Source organism: Phalacrocorax carbo, chromosome 4 (genome assembly GCF_963921805.1).
Source record: "Phalacrocorax carbo chromosome 4, bPhaCar2.1, whole genome shotgun sequence".
Classification (NCBI taxonomy): Eukaryota; Metazoa; Chordata; class Aves; order Suliformes; family Phalacrocoracidae; genus Phalacrocorax; species Phalacrocorax carbo.
The window spans coordinates 27,562,207-27,584,924 of record NC_087516.1 but is presented as its reverse complement, the minus strand read 5'-3'; positions in this window follow the sequence as shown (position 1 = coordinate 27,584,924).

Sequence of the window (22,718 nt, the reverse complement as noted above, 5' to 3'; positions counted from 1 at the left end):
TTAGCAATATGAATTTAAATATCAAAGTCCATGTATTCATCAATAAGATTTTCTAAAACTGAAATACAATCTATTTCCCAAGAAGCAGAAAGTAAGTCCAGGGAAAATGGATAAAGCAGTGGTTTATTTCTTTTATCTGATTTACATGATAAAAACAATTTTTCCTGTTTTGAGGCCAAGTGCAATGATCCAGCAAAAAGAAATAACAAAGCTCCGAGCCAAATCCACAGCAGTCAATGGAAATCATCTCACTGATTCAACGAATATTGCAATGTATTGAATATTACATTCAATATTCAATAAATATTGAATTCCATCATCTCCAATATGAGCCAGATTAATCCTAGTTTAGTTCTCTTGACATCAGTTTACTGGCTAAAATGTACCATTTTTCCCTTGAGACATTACACCGTAGGTTTTTTTAAAATGTCTCCATTAAGAGAAGGCAGAATAATTTCAATGTGACAGAGCTGAAGAGGCTGTGTGTGCCCCGTGGCATTTCAGTCAGATCCTACTCTTGTCACCTGGCCATGAAGGGTCCCCTACTGATGAAAGCCAAGTGAGCTGCTGTCTACCTGGCAATTTGTAAAAAGCCTTCCTTTCTTTCATCAGCAAGTGTTTTATAAATGGCTTAAAAGGAACACAAAAATCCCATGTATATTCTGAAGTACACAAGGGCTTCCTGAGGATATGCTGAGTAGACCCACACAAGAGTACAGCTCTATTGCTGAAGGAGGCAGACAAATGAACAAAAACTTCCACATATCTGCAGTTACAAACATAGTGTTTAACATATGAGCTAATGAAGATGGGATCTGCCATAACGCTAAGCAACAAGTCAGCCATGGCACAAAGTACTCCTCCTCTAACAAGGAGATGGACCCCTGCTTCCTGCAGATAAACCCCATTACCATGGAGTCTGTGAAGCATGTAATAATTTCTGATGTAGATCTTCCTGTTTGAGAATATTGGCATGGTAGTGATGTTCCACTGGCAGGGCTGGCCAACTGCAGAATGGAACCTGGTGTGCAGGGGCCACCTCCAGTTTTATGAACAATATCTTTATAAACTATAGGGTTATAATGTTTACTAGAATTTTTTACTGTGTGTCACTCAATATTTGTTCAGCTCTGTGAGTCCACAAATGACTAAGTATCTTTCCTGAGTTTATTTCATATTCTATGTATTGAAACAGCCAGTCTAAATGTTACTTTCAAGTTAAAAATGGGTTTATAAGTTACAAGTGCTAAACCCCATTCTCAGGCAAACGACAATCTGTAATTCCTGTTTACCACTTCCACATTTTAAGCCAGTCGTATTTAATTAAAACTGCAGAAGTAGTCTATTTGTTGTAAATCCTAGTGTGGCCAATACATTAACAACACTATAAAAAATAAATAAATCAATGCTACTTTTACTTAACCAAGTTTTCAAGCACATGATGCATGATAGCTTTACTTTAATCTTTTAACTTCTCCAGAGATTGGAAGGATGTTTCAGGATTGTTGTGATCAGGAGAAAGTCAGTAGTAACACACATGAGAAAATGGTTCATTCCTTTTGCAATCAAATTTACAGGACAATAATATAGAAGCTCTTGAACACATAAGTTTGAAAATTAATGTATTTCAGATGCACTGAAAATACAGGCTCCATTATCTTTATTGTATAAGAGTAAAAGACACTCTATAAAATGAATCCAGGTATTTTACAACAGAAGTTTATAACTCACTTTTATATACTGGAGCACTATTATACCTCCCAAGAATTTCTGTACTGAAAAAGTGGCTGCTTCCTTGCAAAGTGAAACTGATTTAGAATTTTGTAAAACAGAAAAACTCGATTTTTTGGTAACTGATTTTTTAAAAACATATAAAGGGCTGTATCAAGTCAAAGGATAGAAAGTCCTTCTAACGTGATATTCAGACTCAAGTAATGACTAATAATGGAGGCCTAGGGCTGTTCTTCACTTTTGCAATTCCCAGAAAATCTCAAAAGAAATAGAAAAAAATTATTTAGGGATTAAAAATTTATTTCACTGTATTTCCTTACTGTTATGACTAACCACATCAGTGCCTTAGGCAGAGATAAATTTAGAGATTTAAACTATAGTTATACAAAAGTTTGTGCAGATCATTCATTCCTTTACTGGGATTTTGTGCAAGTTAGTATAATTGCACCTAAAAGTGTCTAACTAAACAGGCAGATGATCAGTCACCGGAGCATTAAATTACACCCAGGTGTGAAATTCCATATGAAACCTGAAACTGTGGTACAAATATCACCACATATTTGCAGGTTTGATGCAGATTTTGGAACTTCTTTCAGAAGACTTGAAACATTATAAACCACAAAAGTTTTATATGATGTGAAGAAATTATGCTAAATACTCCCCATTAATTATGTTATCTAAAAATGCAAAATGTTTTGGAATACAGTTAGGGTAAAGCAATCTGAGTTATTCCCTTAACACATTACCTTTTTTCTCATTTATGAAAAAAATATAAAAGACAAATATATGGGGTGTATATGGAATATTTCTGCCTGACAGTACAGCGTGCCCTGTGACATTTAATCTCCATTAAAACAGTTCACAGAAATTGCAGATGTCTATTTATTACACTTTTAACACAATGCAGATGCATGCTTCTCATATATATAATAGGATTTCTGTGTATTTCTTGCATACCTCCAGCTAAAATTTCATTACAAAACTGAGACTTGACAATAAGGCAATACACTAAGTTGCCTAACAGAGCAGCAGACAATCTTAGTCTGTTTTCAGAAAAGTGACAAAAGGAAAAAAAATTTTTTTTCAAAATCAAAGTAGATTTCTAAGTAAAATTCTTTGAGTCCTTTGAAACTGACAAATTTGGCTTCTCCTGAGAATAAGCCAAGGACATGAGAAACAATAGCAGCCTGGAGCACCTGGCAATGATAGCATTAAGACGTTCTGTGCATCTGCCAGCCTAGTGTTTTTCCTAAGGTTGTTGAATTAGCCGCTATAAAAATAAAAGCACAATAACAGTGATTTGAACAAACTGAAGGTTTGTGCCAAGGTCACTTGGTCATGGCCATATGGAACCGGTGATTGTTATACCATTTCTTGGTATATAGTTCTAGGTTTGCAAAGTATGTAAACAGAAGTGTAGTTATGAAAAATACTTGCACTGCAACCTCGAACACAGTCGGAATTTTGATTTCAAAGTTGTGGTCTCTGGAGTGTCTCATCTGCTTTCCTTCTTGTAGTGAGACCTGGGAGGTAGAAATCACTGCATATGTCTCCCCTACCTAGGGGAAAACAGTATTGTAAATAAGGTGAAGAGGTAAGTGATGTGTGCCAGTTCAGCTACAAGAAATTTGAAAGCAGCTGCTCACAGAGAAAATGGATGTTCCATACAGAACCTCAAAGTGAAAGACAGTTCTCCATCTGGAGTACTTATATGATCAAGAGCAAATTATGTGGTTTTATTCTGCTGCTGCTGTTTGGAGGATATTCTGGAGATGAATCCTGAATTCAAAAATAATTGTGGCAATGATCTTTGCAGCCCATGATGTAAAGCTGGATATACAAAGCTTCTGCCTGCCACCAAATCAATCACAGGCTTTTATGATAATAACCAAAGAAGACAAGGATGATTCAAAGTCCCAAATTTAAATGAAAGATGACTGCTCATAACAATAATCCACCAGTTCTCTAACCAGTGCTTCCCCCAGTGAGCACTGTGAAGAGACATCTACAAAATTTTCTTCCAAGAAAATCTCCTAGTCATCCAACTTACTGACTTTGTTGCTGCTCTTCCCCTAGGCCTTGACCTACAAGAACTTGTTTTCTAAAGGTGAATATAAGTTCTTAAGTTTAGAGTGGGACACGTTACAACACTGCAATAACATCCTCTTGCAGCTAATATATAAATTTTGTCTTTTTTTTCATTGGGTAGTCTATGAAAGATTAATAGTACTTTTAGGCTGGCTTTATTTTCTTTACCAACAGCTTTTTGGTTTATTTTTCACTTAAGTGCTGTGTTCAGCCTCCTATTAGAAGCTCAAGGGGTAGTGACATATTAAAGATCAACTTACTCAGAGACAATGACCTATTAAAGCACCAGAACTGCCCATAGGCTCTGTTTGTGTATATATGCGTGTATAATAATATGTTTATTGCCCTTTGGCAGGATCACACAACTTTCAGCCAGTTTCCCAGGCTCAGTGATGCTCTTCCACCCATCCCAGTTGCACCTTCACTGGAGATGCCTCAGCTGTGTCCACGCCACACTTTGGCAGGATGAACATAAGGTTTGCATACACTTGTTCACCTTGCCCTTCATGACTTTCTGGCACGACTGACACCTGCTAAATGAGGGCAGAGGTCCCACCTGAACAAGAGAAAAGCCTATCCTTGGGTCTTCAGTTGCCTCCTGGCTCTCAAGATCCTGGCTTGCAGGCTATCAAAGCCAAACCAGAGCACAGGTCTCATGCAACACATGAAAATGAGACAGCATTAACATGGTGGGTACCCTGGAAAGCATCTCAGCTGACTTTTGCTCTCTAAGCTGTGTCCTGGAGCAGTGAACACAAGCAATTCTACTTATAGGTTTGCTTTTAAAACATGGCTGTTCTACTCATAGGTGTGCCTGGACATGTCTTCCATGAAGGCCAGCGGAGAGTTACCAAGACGAGCAGGGGACTGGAGCATCTCCCTTATGACGAAAGGCTGAGACACCTGGGTTTGTTCAGCCTGGACAAGAGAAGACTGAGGGGGGATCTCAACAATACCTATCAATATCTAAAGGGTGGGTGTCAGGACGATGGGACTGGGCTATTTTCAACAGTGCCCAACGACAGGCCAAGGGGCAATGGGCACGAGTTGGAACACAGGAAGTTACACCTCAATATGAGAAAAACTTCTTTCCTGTGAGGGTGCCAGAGCAGTGGCACAGGCTGCCCAGGGAGGTTGTGGAGTCTCCTTCCCTGGAGACATTCAAAACCCGCCTGGACGCATTCCTGTGCCCCCTGCTCTAGGTGTGCCTGCTCAAGCAGGGGGGTTGGACAAGATGATGTCCAGAGGTCCCTTCCAACCCCTACCATTCTGTGATTCTGCGAAGGCACCCTTTTTGTCATAAGAATGCACATACACAAGAAAAGAGAGAGTACTTTAAAGCATGCAGCATGAGCAGCATCAAGGTAGATGGGGACATGTCTTAGGACAAGGCAGGCTATGTAAGGTCACATCATCCAATACTTGGAATACTAGTACAGGTGCTTTAATATCTCTCATATGAAACCTGAAAATGGCACCAATTTGGTGCCATTCTTCCAAAGACCACGCAAGGACCAAAGGTCCATCAGCCCTAAATGAGTAAGCTCATTCCTCCCTCAAGCTTAAAAGCCACAGTAAATCATTTCATGTACCAGGGTAGGTGGTCTGAAAATGACTGCTTCTTATTTTGGACAGTGACTTGGACCTTAATATTTTCTGGAGGATAAGAAAGTAACTTACTAAGTGTACCACAGGACAGATGCCTGTTAAATATAACCTTAAACTCAGATCTGCTGTTGCCCTCAATAACCTTTCAACATTTCATCAGTTCTTCTGTTCTCTGTTAAACAAAGGTTAAGCTGATGTTTTAATTAAATGACCCACTCCACTAGATCTCTTTCCAGTTCCAGTTTTCACCTTTCATTCACTCCACAGGGCGTCTCTCAGCATTACAGTCAGCTACTTTTCCTTCACTGAATTACCTGACCCACTGAAAGTTACTGCATTCCCTCTCTCTTTATGAAAAGAAAAAAAAAGTCACCACTGTAAAATATCAACATTGCTTCAGGCCAAGTAAGCTTTATGCCTGTCTCCAGCCCTACTTTCAGTATTTCCCCCTTCTTAGAGCACTTTGCTAACTACCTTGCTTCAGTGGCTTCCTGACAGTCTCTTTGCAGCTTAGCATGGGGTCATCTAATGTCACCTTCTATTGGATCTCAAGGCTGGTTTTGATGTTATCACTTGCCCTTCTTCACCGTCTACAAAAGTGGTGGGAGGAAACTGTATCATTGTATCTATTGCATGGGATATATGAGCCATAAAAGAGCAGCAGGAAAGGAAATTATAATTTAAAAAACCAACCAAACAAAAAACCAAAAAAACCCAGTTGGATATTCTACAAGAATGTGTTTTGTGTCTTGAAGTGAAAAACACAGCAGGTTTCTCTCATATGTTTTTTAGTTGCTCATCTTGATATCTTTACCTAGTAGGAGATTGCTTTAGAGTGAGAATTATAGCCATTTTACAGATAATTTCATCTCCTGTTACAACATTGTTTTGGTTGTTTCAGAAGCAGTGAGTCTTCTCTGTCTTGCCACATATTCAGATCTTTATCTCCTCTTTCCTCACCACTGTGTTTTTTTCCAAGCCACTTTAACTTTGCCATTTTCTGATAATCATTCTTTATTTCCTTAGCCTCCCATATTAGCAGATAGCATCTAGGCCAATGAGAGAGGAACTGCACTATAGAAAAGACTGGTCAAGGGTGAAATGGGTCCAGGAAAGACAAGAGGATCAGTATGTGAAGACTCAACTAAGACTACAAAAATTATGAGTGGAAATAAGGCAAATTAAGGAGAAAAAGGCATAGATTAAAGAAAGGAGGAAAAAAGTAAAGAGAAAAAAAGTAAACAAACAAAAAACCAAACCCCAACACTGAGGTAAAACAGATTATGAGAGTCAACTTAAATCCCCAAAAGCTCATACACATATGCTAACATGACCCTTTTGGGAACAGCACGGAAGTTGTGTGAGAAAAATATTTTACAGTATAAAGGTCTTAAGATGGCAGCAGATCAGTGGCAAAACCATGATGATAATTTGCACATTGGGTGACAACAACTCCCAGAAAATCAAGTGAGATAAGCTCTGTTTATTTAGAGAAACAAAACTTGTGATTCACTATATGAAATGTGGAAGAGATGGGTCAGAGCTCGACATTAAATCTTATATCTAGAAGCACTATGCCAACAAAGGCAAAAGCAGACCTGAGGAAAGAAGAGAGAGAATGAATTATACATAAGCATTTCTGCAACATTGCAAGCACTTAAAAAATAGGAAAGAATATGCAAGTAACTTCCTTCTGCGTTGCAAGGTCTGCTTAATAGCCTGGTGTAACTGAAGCCCTACCTATTGCACCTCAGTGACCCCAGGGCACGTGCAGGAGCTGGAGACGAGCTCTTAGGAGGAGGCATGCTGCACCACGTAAGACGAAATGCAAGTATGAGACTGCCAGGAAGGATCCCTGCAACACTCCCCGATCTCTCTTCCCTGTAGCCGATATGCTGGCAGTGTATTCCCAAATTCTTCACAAAGCAGGATTCTGGAACTTCGATATGTATATGTGTGCATTTATATATGCATATACACACACATTTACATATATACAACAGGAACATATGTAGATTTACATGTACTGTAAACTATTGCCATTACTGAACAACCCAGGTAGCAGAGATCTTGATGAATTTGAAGTCCGTGGTAGGTCTGTGCAAAATGGTCCTTACAGTACAGAGGTGGACGAGGAAGGATTTGTCAGAACTATGTATGTCCAGATAAGTATGTAATTTCAGATATTTAGATTTAGAGTTAGAGTTGGTAACTTCAAAAAAAAACCCTTCTGCTTGGTTCTGTTCTCCTACTTAACACATCTTAACATGTTTTACTTTAATGCATCTTTCAGAAATGGTCAGGCTATGTGTTCTGGGCAAAGAACGCAATGTTCCTCCCTTCTAGAAATAAGAACAGAAAACATGGTAGCTGCAATCACAGATATTTTTAAAAGAATACATGCTCTGCAGGTACATGGGCATTCAACAAGAAATGCAGTATTTTTACTGGAATTTCTCCCCTTTCATGTGACCATAACCTACTGACAGTAACAGCTATGTTGTATTACATATAGCTACAATATAAAGGACAGACAAGATCAATATCTCCTGTGAAAATGATTAATATTTTTGGTTAGACTTTAATCTGTGCCATTTAAATTCATGACTCACTTCTCATGTGTAGCTGAGATTTAAGGAACTACATTTAAATCAAAGACAGTGAAATTACAATATTTTGACAAAGCAAAATGGTTAGTGTTCAAAGTTTTCCACTTCAATAGCATGACAGATTTTTAATATGTTAAAATTAGCCACCGAGTATTATTAGAAATTATTCATGGGTTTTAATGGCCTGGTCTTGTCCTTATTAAAAAAAAAAAGAAAGATAATTTAAACAGAAATTTACATCAAACAGACAATTCTCTGAAACCCTTACTGTAACTTTAATTTCCATTAAATTTCCCATCTGTACTTTTAGCCTGATGACGATGAATACTGGCCTGGATTGAGCCATCCCCAGTAGATCTCCTGACCACACTAATACCCCCATAGCACTAAATCCCCCTCTTTCCCACCCTGCCTCAGAACTGGACAGAGTTTGGCAATTCCACCCCAAGTATGAACTCAGGTGTTCATTCCTATGATTGTCTGGATATAGGCAAATATCCCCCCTTATTTCTCCCTTCTAATGCTGTCTCCAACCCAGAATCATGGCCCCAACACTCATACAAACCCAGATAACAGTCACACATAGTCACGGCTTCTTCCCAGTATCTTAAAACCCAGAGACAGCCCACTCCCAAGTAGGATTGTAGGTAGCTAGTTTCCAAGATAGTTTACTCCCAAGATAGAAGTGAGGGTGACAGAGACAGGTCAGTAAAGCATTTCTTCTGCGAGCAGGCTGAGCCTTGTGGAAGACAAGGTTTTAGAGACCTCGAGTTTTCCATGGCAGAAAGAGGAATGCAACCTCCTTGCTTCATGCTCCTGTATGGATCCCAAGAGGCCATAGTGTCTGTGAAGAAAGACTTCAGTGATAGGTGATGTGATCAGTAAACACCACTCCAACAAATATAGTCACTGTTTAAGAAAAAAAAAAAAGAAAAAAGAAAAAAAACCCTAGCCATTAACTTGCACCTTCATCAATTGACAGTAGATGGATGGATTGCATGGCAGTTTCTCAGTTTCTGCATGAAGTCCAGGAAGCAATGGTGTGCTTGTTATTTTTTCTCATCTAATACAGCTTTGCCAAAGACCTCCAGGAATGAAAGTGTTGTCTCTGATTTTGACCCCACTCTCTGTTGTTTTCTCAAAGGTGCTTGAAAATTGATAAATTGATAGTGCAGGAATTGCAAAGCCAGGAGATACAGACGTTGGTCCAGCAGAAAAGGGAACTGACTCAGCAGGACTGGCAATAGTAGCAGAGAGATTAGACAAATCCAGAGCCAGAAGTGGGAAATAGTTCCTTCTCAGCAGCCAGCCTGCAACGGCAGTTTCTAGTTTATGAACCCCAAGAGAGAGCAGGATTGACAGCAGCTGCAAGAGCTATTTGTCAGGACCGTTCGCTCTGATCCTGAACCTTCCCTTACTCTTTGCCATTTACAATGAAAGCTAGATGACAGAAGTCCTGGGAGAACATAGCTGACTCAGGGGGAGGTAGGGCATGAGTGACCTCTCCAGCTGCTCCTTCTGCTCTCAGGCTCCCGGGAAGTGCTGAGCATGAGGTTGGAAACTCCCCCTGGGCAGGTGAGTGAGCAGGATTCAGCTGAGCATCCAGCCAGTAGTCAGGCTTGGGCACCCAAGGAAGGTCCCCAAAGCATATTCCTAACCTCTTCTGGGAATCTCGGCTGGGGTTTACAGAGGTTGTAGCTTGTGTCTCTTCCCCTGATTATCGTACATTGAAAAAGTAGGCTCTATCATTCAGTTTGTATTTTTCTGTCCTGACAGAAAATAAGCCATTTCTCAAATATGTTTTCATCAAGGCACCACCAGCTTGGGTAGTGGGCTCAGCTGTGTCCTGTGGTGGGGCCATTGGCTGGAACCAGCTGTGTCCAGCACGGAGCAGCCCCCAGCCTCTCCTCACAGTCCACCCTGCAGCCCATCCACTACCAACATCTGGGCTTGACCAGCTTATGGGATGGCACAAGACACAGCCAAAGCTACATCACATGGCAAGTATTTTTCAAAACGATGTTCTCTGTAGGACTTCAACAAACTCAACACAGCATGGAAAAGGTACAGATTAATTAATTTTCAGCTTTTCCAAAATATCTGACTGTTCATGGCAGATGTGACAGGACACAATGCCTACTTAACATTCTAAGGAAAAAGGTGTTTTACTTCCACAGCTGGTCTATGTACAGATAGTAAGAAGAGGAGAGGCAGAGTATCTTACAAACAAATTAAGAGATCCTCCCCAGCACAGCATAAAAGAGGTCTACATGGTAGATCATAGAAGTGAGATGAAGAGCATGTAATGGGATCTCCAGAGGGATGTCTGCATCTAAGGACATACCTGTAGCATTTTCTTCACTGAATATAGTGAGATGTCTTCCAGATGTCTGTCTTGTACCTTCAGTGTCTCCCTGGAGACATCACTTGTAGATGTTTTTCTGGTGCCTTCGAATAACCCACCCAAGTTTCTCAGGCAGGCAGAGAAGCCCATGTCATTGTGACCACAGAGGCTGGCATGCAAAATATCTCAAATTAAAATTGTACTGTAAAGCATTACTTCATAGTCTAGACTTACCACTTCTCCAACAATTCAAGAGAGGTTATGTGAGTTACATAAAGCTCTTCATTATAAGAAATAAGTCTTACCAGAGTTTTATAATAAAGCATAATAGCATGTACTGATGTGTGGAAAAAAAAATTCGTTTCCATAGCAATAGGAAAAATGTGAATAGTTTTCAAGGTCTTTGCTTGCTTTCTTTTATTAATGCTGGTTGTAAAATATCTGAAGGAGGAACAGCTAAGGTGCATCTACTCTAGAAGGAGATACAGGAATCCATCATTCAAATTACACCATCCATCAAGGGTTAGTTTCCAGGAGTCTGGGTTGGTATGGCTTGAAAAATTACTTTAAGCAGTTCATTGGTGGGAAGGGACACATATAGCAAGAACAGCAAGACAAATGCCAATCTTCCTCCAACCAGCAGTACTGAAACAATAACATTAGATTTCCAGCTAAATATTTTGTCTGTATTGAAATGTTCTCAGGACTCATTCTACTGTGCAGATCAATTACACAGAGCCTCCCACAGTCAAGGTTAAAAATACTCCACCTTGAAGTTTAGCTGAGACTCTTTCAGCTAAGCTTGTTCTGTGTTAGCTGAAAGTGGTTTGGGACCTTTCACCCCCTTTGTACAGGTGTGTAAGGTACCACCATCAGAGGCTAGGCATCCCAGAAAAGGTGAATAGACACAGCTGCAAAGGACCATCTTCGACAGTCTCCGCGAGGCAGTGAAGCCTTCCTCTTATTCTACCATTAGGACTCCAGCATCAGTCCAGCTGATGCATGAAAATGGTAAGTTCCTGAGGCTTCTATTGCCACCTGGCCTCTCTGAGAGCTGGTTTTGGGATAGCCAGCCTTACATCACTGGAAAAGGATGCTGGAGTCCCAGATTTTCTCTAGATAGTCCCAAACATTTTGCAGGATGTTCTTATGAACATGCAACCCACCAGATGAATAGAGATGAGTCTGTGGAGCAGGTGGTGGAAAACAAGCCAAACTATATTTCTTATTGATGTTGTTTTTAATTGGATGTGGGTTCTGTGATGGAACAGTGATCCCTCTCCACCACTGTCAAACAGGGAAGGGTAAAAAGCACTCACTCTTGGAGTGATGCACTACTTACTTGTCTACTATACTACTAGTAGTAGTACACTTAGTCTACTTAGTCTAACATGGCAAGGACTCAGATGGCTGGTGGAAGGTAAGATGGCAGTTCTGCTTCAGCTCAAGTCAGAAAAAAGCACCATTTTCCTAACTGTGAGTATTCTGGGGGAGGGAAAGGAGTTTTCTGGGGTAAAGCTCCCCTCTAACAAGGGAGAGAGGCTGAGCTGGTAGGATGGAGTAGATTACAAATTGTATTTCTTTGACTAGAAGGTGGAAGAGGCTGTTTGCCACTTGGTCTGTAGAGAAGGCCACTTTTACTTAATGCTTGGCCAAAACAAGGAGCTATTTATGTGATTAACCCCTGAAAGACCTCTATAAGACAGTCGGAAGAATTTTTATTTCAGTAAAAACATGAGAATTTTCTACTTGGTTTGAGCTAAAAGGACAATTATTTTTTTCTATCAGGTATTGTTGTAGCTGTAATTTTAAGTGCATTGTGCTACATCAGTATCTTCTAATTGTAAGCTACTGGAGATCATGAGAATGAGTTTTTTCTTGTCTTGAGAATTGTCTGTCTTTGTCTACTTTCTTCCTTTTCCATTTAAGCATTTCACATTGCTCCTTTGGCTGTCTTTAAAATGGCACATAATTACTTATGGCCTGAGACCCAGCATAATACTTAATCACTTACTAATGTATGAGTATTACATATTTCATAGAATCATTATTAAGGTTGGAAGACACCTCTAAGATTGAGTCCAAGTGTTAACCCAACACCACCATGCGTCCTAAACCATGCCGTGAAGTGCCACATCTACACATTTTTTTAACACCTCCAGGGATCCGACTCTACCACCTCCCTGGGCAGCCTGTTCCAATACCTGACCACTCTTTCAGTAAAGAAATTCTTCCTAATATCCAATATAAACCTCCCTTGATGCAACTTGAGGCCATTTCCTCTCATTCTATCACTAGTAACCTGGGAGAAAAGACAACACCCACCTCACTACAACTTCCTTTCTTGTAGTTGTAGAGAGCGATAAGGTCTCCCCCCGAGACTCCTCTTCTCCACACTGAACAACCCCAGCTCCCTCAGCCGCTCCTCATAAGACTTGTGCTCTAGACCCTCACCAGCTTCATTGACCTTCTCTGGACATGCTCCAGCAACCCAATGTCCTTGTATTGAGAGGCCCAAAACTGAACACAATATTCAGGGCGTGGCCTCACCAGTGCTGAGTGTAATAGCATGATCACCTCCCTACTTCTGCTGGCCACACTGTTCCTGATACAAGCCAGGATGCCATTGGCCTTCTTGGCCACCTGGGCACACTGCTGGCTCATGTTCAGCCAGCTGTCAACCAACACCCCCAGGTCCTTCTCTGCCGGGCAGCTCTCCAGCCACTCTTCCCCAAGCCTGTAGTGTTGCATGGGGTTGTTGTGACCAAAGTGCAAGACCCGGCACTTGGCCTTGTTAAAGCTCATATAACTGGCCTCAGCCTATCAATCCAGCCTGTCCAGGTCCCTCTGCAGAGCCTTCCTACCCTCAAACAGATCAAGAATCCCACCCATCTTGGTGTCATCTGCAAACTTACTGAGGGTGCACTCGATCCCGTCATCCAGATCATTGATAAAGATATTAAACAAGGCTGAGCCCTGGGGAACACCACTTGTGACTGGCCTCCAACTGGATTTAGCTCCGTTCACCACAACTCTCTGGGCTCGGCCATCCAGACAGTTTTTTACCCAGCGAAGAGTACACCCGTCCAAGCCATGAGCTGCCAGCTTCTCTAGAAGAATACTGTGGGAGACAGTGTCAAAGGCTTTACTGAAGTCCAAGTAGATAACATCCACAGCCTTTCCCTCATCCACTAGGCAGTTTACCTGGTCATAGAAGGAGATCAGGCTTGTCAGGCAGGACCTGCCTTTCATGAAGCCATGCTGGCTGGGCCTGATCCCCTGGTTGTCCTGCACTTGCCTGGTGAGCTCACTGAGGATGAACTGCTCCATAACCTTCCCTGGTACCGAGTTCAGGCTGACAGGCCTGTAGTTCCCCAGATACTCCTTCTGGCCCTTTTTGTAAGTGGGCATCATATTGGCAAGCCTCCAGTTGTCTGGGTTGTTGGTTTTTTAAAAATTTTTCATTTTTTCATTTACTAGAGGTAATATAAAATAAAAAAATGTCACCTGGCTAATTGTTTAATATTATTCATGCATTCATTATGCTACATCCTTTCACGGATGCTGGTAAAATGGAAAACATCTGAACAGCTCTAGGCAAATTATGGAGAAAGGCTCAAAACCCCTTGTTCAAATCTTCCTTTCTTCTGAGCTTGCTCCACAGAACACAGTGCGCACAGAAAGCCTGGATATATGTGGTGATAGACAAAGCTGGTAATGCTACCTATTATCAGTCACCTGACAATTTCCCTTGAAACATCCTACTTTGGTTGTTTATATCTCTGCCTAACTATTTGGACTAAAATTTTCTATGCCAGGTTCTCTGCCTCAGGCTGAGTTTTATTGGAAGCGTTGCAGGGAAAAAAAATAGTCTGCTGTGTCAGAGAACAGAACTGATGGAGGAGGGGAAAGCACTGCTTTTTCCACATTACCAAAGAGTTCAATTAAATAAACAGGACTCTGCTTGCTGTTGTTTTTCCGAGTCATTGCAAGGTGCCGCAGCAATGAAGTGGTTGGATTTGTGTGACATTGGAAAAAAAGAGCTGGCTGATGAAAGCTGCAGTGGAGTAGGAGTGCTTAAGTAAAGCAAGGTTCAGATCTCCATTTTGGTTTCAGGGACACTATTCCCAGCTAGAAAAAGAGGATCATTCTAACCATTTTGAAGGAAATCGGTGTCTCAAAGCAGAGAAGGAGGAGAGAGTATGGGGATGAGACAGAAGGAATCTGCACTTGAGGGAGGGTGAGGGAAAAGGGGAAGAGAGGGCTTGCACCAGACAGTGTTCTCCATTTCAGACCCTGATGGAGCCACAGATCACCAGATTCCCCGTCCTTCCACTGCTAGCAGAGTCTCATCCTGTTCTCATCATATGGCTGCTCTGCGAACAGAGTGACAAGCTGTTATCTCACCCAGTGATATAGTCAAGAGATTTGTGTATTGGAACTAAAATGTTCAATACTGTTGATTGACCCTCCCATGTGACAGTCAGCATGACTCTTCTATGGCAGCATTGGCCTCCTCAGTTCCTGGAGTGGTTAAATCTAGGAAATATGCAGGAAAAGACATGCAGATAAGTTGCAAAGTCAGTGACATCAAAGTTATAGAAAGCTAGACTAAAAACTGACACTGTATTTCCCACCACATCTCACATGGGACTGCTCCATTTCATTGCTCACAGCATTTAGCTGCCAAATTCTGCTTACATGCTTCAAGCAGAGAAAAACATGGGCTGATAGTCTAGAACTGGCAGAAGAGCTGAGGGGAAGAGCCTGAGCAAGCTTCCTAATGTTAAGACATCATCAGTTCCTCCAGCTCTTGCTCCCTCTCAAAAGTAAGGGGGAATTCGTTTGGCATCTATGATTTAAAACCAAAGAGTTTGTAACCTTATTTTTAAATGCATGTGTATATATAATTTACCATTCCTCTTAATTGTAAGCCTACATTTTAAGCTCTTTCAATAGAGAACAGATTTCTTTGGACAGAACTTTTAATTTCCTGCCTTCATATTTTATCAGTGGAGCAGGCAGTGAAGTGCTAGAGTCCTCTCTTCCTCCCCATCTCTCATGGAAGATGTATTTACAAATCACGTTTTACAGGAGGCTTCCAGACTCTAAACACCCGTAAGCAATGCAATGAATCACAAGAACAGACATAATGCTGCATACACAGGAAGCAACTGAAATCACTGAATAAAGTAACTGAGAAAATAAACATGTTCTGTGGTGGGGTTGGAAGCAATGAAGAGGCAGGAAATGCTCATTTCCAAACCCGTTCATTCCAAGGTAATTCAGGTGTCATGAGGAAAGCAGCCAGCAATGCTACCTTCCACATGTGACGTTTTTCACCAAATAAAGCATGCCAGGCAGAGACTAACTGCTTCATCAGACATCAGGCTCAATGTGCTCTTCCCCAGCTCTCAAGGAAATGTGCTTTGCAGTCACATTGGCTGGGGCAGGGGGGGGAAGCTTATTTTTAGTGGTATCCATTTGAATCATAGTCAAATTTCCTGCAATTTACAGGCCAGCATCCAACCCTCAGGCCTTGTGCAGGTGGGGACTCGGTGTGCCTCCGAGGTGGCACATTATCCAGGCAAGAGGAAGGAGCCATCTGGCTGCCCTGCAGCGCGGTGCTGGGAGAGCAGCCTCAGGAGAAGGAGCTGCCACTGCTTCAGCTACCAAGGAGGGGGACTGGGGGAGGGGGAGAATCACTGTCTGAGCATGGACTAGCCAGCTAGCTCATATCCAAATGCCTGCTGTTCCCTTTCATCAGATAGAGGATCAGACTCAAAGTCAAAAGGAGTTGTCTTGGATGTTTTTCTTCCATAACCCACACCAAATAGTAGATTTCATGATAGCCTGAACCGATAAATTCTAATAAATCAAACAGGAAAGTCCATTTACAGAGTATTGGTATCAGCTGTGTACATACCTTTGCATCAGATCCACCTCTTCAGGACCTGCTCTATGCGCTGCTTCAGCTCCTTGTGTGCAGCCAGATTTGCAGTACTGAAATGCACTGTCAGCTGATCAATGCAGTCCGTGGGGTGACTTAGTTCTAGTGTACTTATCAAAGATTTTACAACAATATGAATACATTAATAGGACACAGATTTTTAGGGCATATCAACAATTGCCTGGAGCACTGTAACAAGCCTTGACAGAAATTATGTTCATACACAAGAAACAGATTGAGAACTAAAAATCAGTTAATGGTAAAATGGAAAAATACAAAGGAATAGTGCAAATAAAACCCATCTCTGCTGTGGACATATTTCTCTTTAGTGGAGAGAAGATCATTTCCAGAAGCTGCAGGAGGAAACAATTGTGAGAGTCTGCCAGACAATCTGCAACACAAAAGCCTGGAGTGGAATGATAACCAGAGAAAAGCACTTTATTCCCTTTACGTGATGCATTTTTTTCCCAGCAGAAACCACAGAGCCATGATAAGCTGATGTTAAGATTCTGCAGATCTTTCCTTATGATGGATTGTTAATGAGTGAAATATAGCTATTTTAAAAACTTCTGCCTTACTTTATTATTTGGGGGTAAAGCTTAGCCATCCCTGTCCCTGGTCAAGGAAGGACTCTTTTTAACTACACAGATAGCATCTCTTGGGTGCAAGATGGCACGTGGCATACGCAGGTCTTGCCATAAACTAATGTAGGAAGTCAAGCAATTCCGGTAATTAAGAAAGGGCTTCCTGGGCCTCATTGCTATTCTGGGACTGCCTTTGTTTTGTAGTTTTATAGGAAGATTTCTTCCTCCACTGCAACTTCCAGCAGGTTCCCTGCAAACAGCTCATTTGTTTGAGCCATGGGTGAGAGAGAGGTTTCACTTTTAAATAGCAATATATGACCTAAAAATCTCTTGGAAAGGAATGGATAAGTGAATTGGGAAAGCAGTGCAACGCTTCTTTCTTTGCGTGATATGCACGAGTGTTTTCCAGATGCTAAAAACCCACAGGAAAAGACAGTCCTCTCTGAAGTGTGTCACTGTGTGCTTAGCCAAAGCAGAGAAGTGGTTTACCATGTAATGTAACACACAAAGCTCTCGTTTGAATTAGCCATGTAAATGACAAATATGGTTAGCAGCCCAAATGAACCCACTGAAATTTAAGTGAGCAGCATGTAATTAATGACTTAAGTCAACAATGAAACTGCTTATGTTAATCTTTCAAAAACAGTCATTAAATGTTTCCTAAGCACAGTCAGTACACTGATTAACAAGCAAAGTCAAAAGATCTTTTTCTTCATGAAGTTCTTTACGACAGAGATTTCCAAGCTGCAGAGAGCTAGTTAGTCAGGTATTCATTCCTTTTAATTTTAGCCATTAAGCATAAGGGGGTACAGCAGAGGAAAACAGAGAAGGAAATTAAATATGCATGTATGTGCGGAAGTACACGGGGTAATTTTTTTTTAGGTTTTAAAAAAACACATGCATTCTTTTCTAATGTTATTACACCTAATTATATCTTGTGGTTATCAAGGGGATGTTCTCAATTGCAAACAGGAGGAAAACTGTTCACTTGAGACTGGAAATAGAAGAGGTTGTGCAGTCTCTGTGAATGCAGTCCATGCTCTGAAAATTCAAAACTTCTTTCTGTATAATGTGATAAATTATCTTTGTCAGTACTGACTTAGCAGTATCCATATTAATATGTGGCCTACACCATAGATTTTCTTTGAAAGTCAGAGACCAGATTTTTTCTGTTCATCTATGGAAAATTAATAACATAATGAATCACAGAATCACAGAATCACAGAATCACAGAATCACAGAATCACAGGTTGGAAGGGACCTCAGGGGTCATCTAGTCCAACCTTTCTAGGAAGAGCAGAGTCTAAACAAGAGGGCCCAGCACCCTGTCCAGACAACTCTTGAAGGTGTCCAACATGGCTGAGTCAACCACTTCCCTGGGGAGATTATTCCAATGGTTGACTGTCCTCACTGTGAAAAATTTCCCTCTGGTGTCCAATCGGAATCTCCCCAAGAGCAATTTGTGTCCATTCCCCCTTGTCCTCTCCATGTGACTCTCTGTAAAATGGGAGTATCCATCTTCTTTGTAGCTACCCCTTAAGTTTTGGTACACATTGATGAGATCCCCTCTAAGGCTGAACAAACCCAGCTCTCCCAGCCTATCCTCGTATGACAGGCTTCCCAGTCCTCTGATCATCTTGGTGGCCCTTCTCTGGACCCCTTCCAGCCTGTCCACATCCTTTTTGTAGAGCGGGGACCAGAACTGTACACAGTACTCCAGGTGTGGCCTGGCAAGTGCTGAGTAGAGTGGGATAATGACTTCTTTATCTCTGCTGGTGATGCCCTGTTTGATGCAACCCAGCATCCCGTTGGCCTTCTTGGCTGCAGCAGCACACTGTTTGCTCATGTTGAGCTTTCTGTCCACCAGGACCCCCAGGTCCTTTTCCACAGAGCTGCTCTCCAGCCAGGTGGATCCCAGTCTGTGCTGCACTCCCGGATTATGTTTTCCCAGGTGCATGACCTTACACTTGTCCTTATTGAGCTTCATAAGGTTCTTGTTGGCCCACTCTTCCAGCCTATCCAGATCTCCCTGCAGAGCAGCTCTCCCTTCTGGAGTGTCTACTTCCCCACTCAATTTGGTGTCATCAGCAAATTCCATCAGGCTACACTTGATGCCGTTATCCAGATCACTTATAAAGATGTTGAATAACATTGGGCCCAATATCGATCCCTGGGGGACTCCACTAGTGACAGGTTGCCAGTTTGAGAAAGAGCTATTTACCACCACCCTTTGGGTGCGGCCTGTCAGCCAGTTCCCCACCCACTGCACTTGTCTAGGCCATAAGACATAAATTTCTCCAGGAGGAGACTATGGGGGACCATATCAAAAGCCTTGGAGAAGTCTAGGTACACAATGTCCACCACTTGCCCCATGTCAACCAGGCAAGTCACTTTGTCACAGAAGGCCACCAGGTTTGTCAAGCACGATCTGCCTTTAGTGAAGCCATGTTGGCTTTTCCCAATCACGTGCTTCAATTGACTTGTGATGGCCCCCAGGAGGATTCGTTCCATAACTTTCCCGGGGATTGAAGTAAGGCTGATGTGCCTATAGTTACCCAGATCCTCCCTCGAGCCCTTCTTGTAGATAGGGGTAACATTTGCCTTCCTCCAGTCCTCTGGGACATCCCCCATTCTCCATGACTTCTCAACGATTATGGAGAGCAGCCTTGCAATGATGTCAGCCAGCTCTCTCATCACCCTTGGGTGGATGGCGTCAGGGCCCATTGATTTGTGGGGGTCAAGCTGCTGTACTACATGTACTAACTCTTACTTCACCGATGGTGGGTCGGTGTTTGGTTCAATTGGCTATTTCATTCCCAAAGCCTGGGACCCGACAGTGTTGGTAAAGACCGAGGTGAAGAAGGTGTTGAGGACCTCTGCCTTTTCTGCATCATTGGTGATTGATTCTCCTTTTCCATTTAACAGTGGACCTATGTTTTCCTTCTGTTTCTGCTTGTGGTTGACATGTCTGAAGAACCCTTTCTTGTTATTTTTTATGTCTACAGCCAGTTTCAATTCAAATTGGGCTTTTGCTTTTCTGACTGCGTCTCTGCACTCTCTGGCTATGCCCTTGTAGTTCTCGGCGGATAATCCTCCACTTCTCCATTTCTGGTGTGCGTCCCTTTTTGAGTAGATTTGAGTAGACCCAGGAGGTCATGGTTGAGCCATGGGGGCTTTTTGCTCCGCTTACTTCCTTTTCCTTTGTAGGGGATAAATTGGCTTTGTGCTTCCAATAGAGAGTTCTTGAAGAATTCCCAGCTCTCACTAGCTCCTTTGTATTCCATGGAAGCCTCCCACCGAATCCCTCCTAATTAAGCCCTGAGTGCACTGAAGTTTGCTCTTCTAAAATCCAGAACCCTTGTCTTAGAGCTGACCTTCAGCACACTCAGCAGGATCCCGAACTCCACAATAATGTGGTCACTGCAGCCAAGGCTATCACTAACCGAGATGTTACAAAGCTGGCTTTCTCGGTTTGTGAATAGCAGGTCCAGCAGCGCCTCCTTCCTGGTTGGCATGTCTAGCATTTGTATGAGGAAGCAGTCCTCTACGCATTCCAGGAACTTGGTGGATGACATGCAAGCTGCCGTATTGTTCTTCCAGGAGATGTCTGGATAGTTGAAGTCACCCATCAGGACCAGGTTCTGTTGGCCAGAAGCTTGCTTTAGTGCCCCAAATATCACTTCATTGGCTTCATCACCATGGTTAGGAGGTCGATAGCAGATGCTCACTGTGAGGTCCTGCTTGGAGATGACCCCTTTGACTTCAAACCAGAGGCATTCGACAGAGCAGTCGCAATCACCGTAGTTGACTTCGATACATTCAAGGTGTTCCTTGATGTAGAGTGCAACTCCTCCACCTCTTCTACCTTGCCTGTCTTTACGAAAGAGCTTGTAACCATCCATTGCGATGCCCCAGTCGTTTGAGGTGTCCCACTATGTTTCAGTTACTCCTATGATGTCATACTCTTCTGACTGGGCACGGAGCTCCAGTTCCTCCTGTTTGTTACCCAGACTGCGTGCATTCGTGTACATACACTTGAGGTGTTTACTCTTTTGTTTCACCTCTTGGGAGTCATCTAGGGAACCTTTATCACCACGCTGCTTGGCCTGACTTACATCACAGCATTTTGTTTTCCTCTTCCCTTCTTTTTGGGCGTATATGCATATATACACACATATAAACACACATATATAAATAAATAATTAAATAAATTAAAAAAATATATATAAATAAAATTTGAGAGAGGAAATAAAAGCTTCTTCAATATTTACCCCACATCCAAAGCAGTGCACACCATTTGCCACTTTCGCTAACATTTGTGTAACATTACCATTTAACGCGCTTCTCCTTGCCACTGTTTGGTATAAGGCTTTTACTGAATACACCACAGTACTCTTATATTTTGTCCATCAGGAAGTTCACAACCCCCAGAGTTTAGGGCTGCTGTTTTGCAGAATTGCCAGCATGCCCTTTTGCTTCTGAGCTGTGCCAGGATGCTTGTGCCTGAGGCTGAAGCCTGCGTCTTTAGGATGCAGTCTGAGGATAAGTTCTGCTCCTCGCAACATTGTCAAAGTAAACTGCTCCCAATCACTTGAGCTGGAAGTCTGAATCAGAAAAAAACAAAGTTTATGACTACCTTCTTAAAAGACAGGTGTAACTGAAAGTGAGGAGGTAAAGCTTTCTCTAAGATATCTTGCAGCGCATGTTTCTAACCACCTGGGGAGCAAAAGGAGCCTGCCCTGGACAGCCTCTACTTTAAACAAGTATAGCTAGAAATGGCAAAAGCTGAATTGGTGACAAGCAAAATCAGTTCACACTAATGCCATTGTTTCATCTGCTGCAAACTAACAGAATATTTGACCAAGATCAGATTTCCAGAGTATACAGCAAATGTGAAGCTGTCCTGGCTCTTTAGAAAATCTTGGAAATGTTTACATCTCATAGTAGTTCTTGGTTCCTTCTGTTGACCTAGTAAAAGTAGGAAACAAGAAAAAGCATTATAATGTAAAGTAGTCAGCCTTCTGTCATTGATTAATTTATTTAGACATCTGAAACAGTTTACACCCTGCAGCTACAAAAATTCCCAGATCCTGGTCTTATCATGGACCCCTGCAAGCACAGGTTGCCTCAGTGTGATTAGAGGTATGGAAATGACCTGATGCAAAAGTTGAATTCTTACTTATAAACTAAACGGCAGAGCACACTCAGGATACATCTATGTTTAAAGGTCTAAAATCTTTGGCAGCCCGGGATGACCTTTAGTCTGAAACCAGACAATTAACCTGGAAATAAAGATCTTATCAAACTGGAGTGGTGGATATTATTGCACATTACCTTAGCAAGGTGGCACGTTCCTTCACAGTGACACTTACTGGCTGGTACAATTTCTTTGCACTTGCTACTCAGGGCTCTCTGTTTTCCTCTGGTAAAACCTCGCTGTACCTTTGTGCTGCCAAATACAAATTAAAAATAACTATCTTAAATAGCTAAAATAGGTAAGTAGTCTAAAGTTAAGGAAAGCACGCCACCTCTTTTGCTCAGGTGTTTCTGCCAAGTTGCATGAAAGGCTGCACTCTATATCTGGGTCAGGTTAATGGCAGTGCTTTTCCCTGCCCTTTGTCTGGATCAATCCTTCTCCGTACAACACTCCCACAGCCATAGCACTGCAATCGTAAATCCTCCTCCCAAGGAAATAACAGGAGGAGGAACATAAGGCTACCCTAAATCTTAACTTTACTGTCACCTTGTTGATGCATAGCGAGCAGCAGCTCTGGAAAAGCACCCCCATATTTACATGATATGGT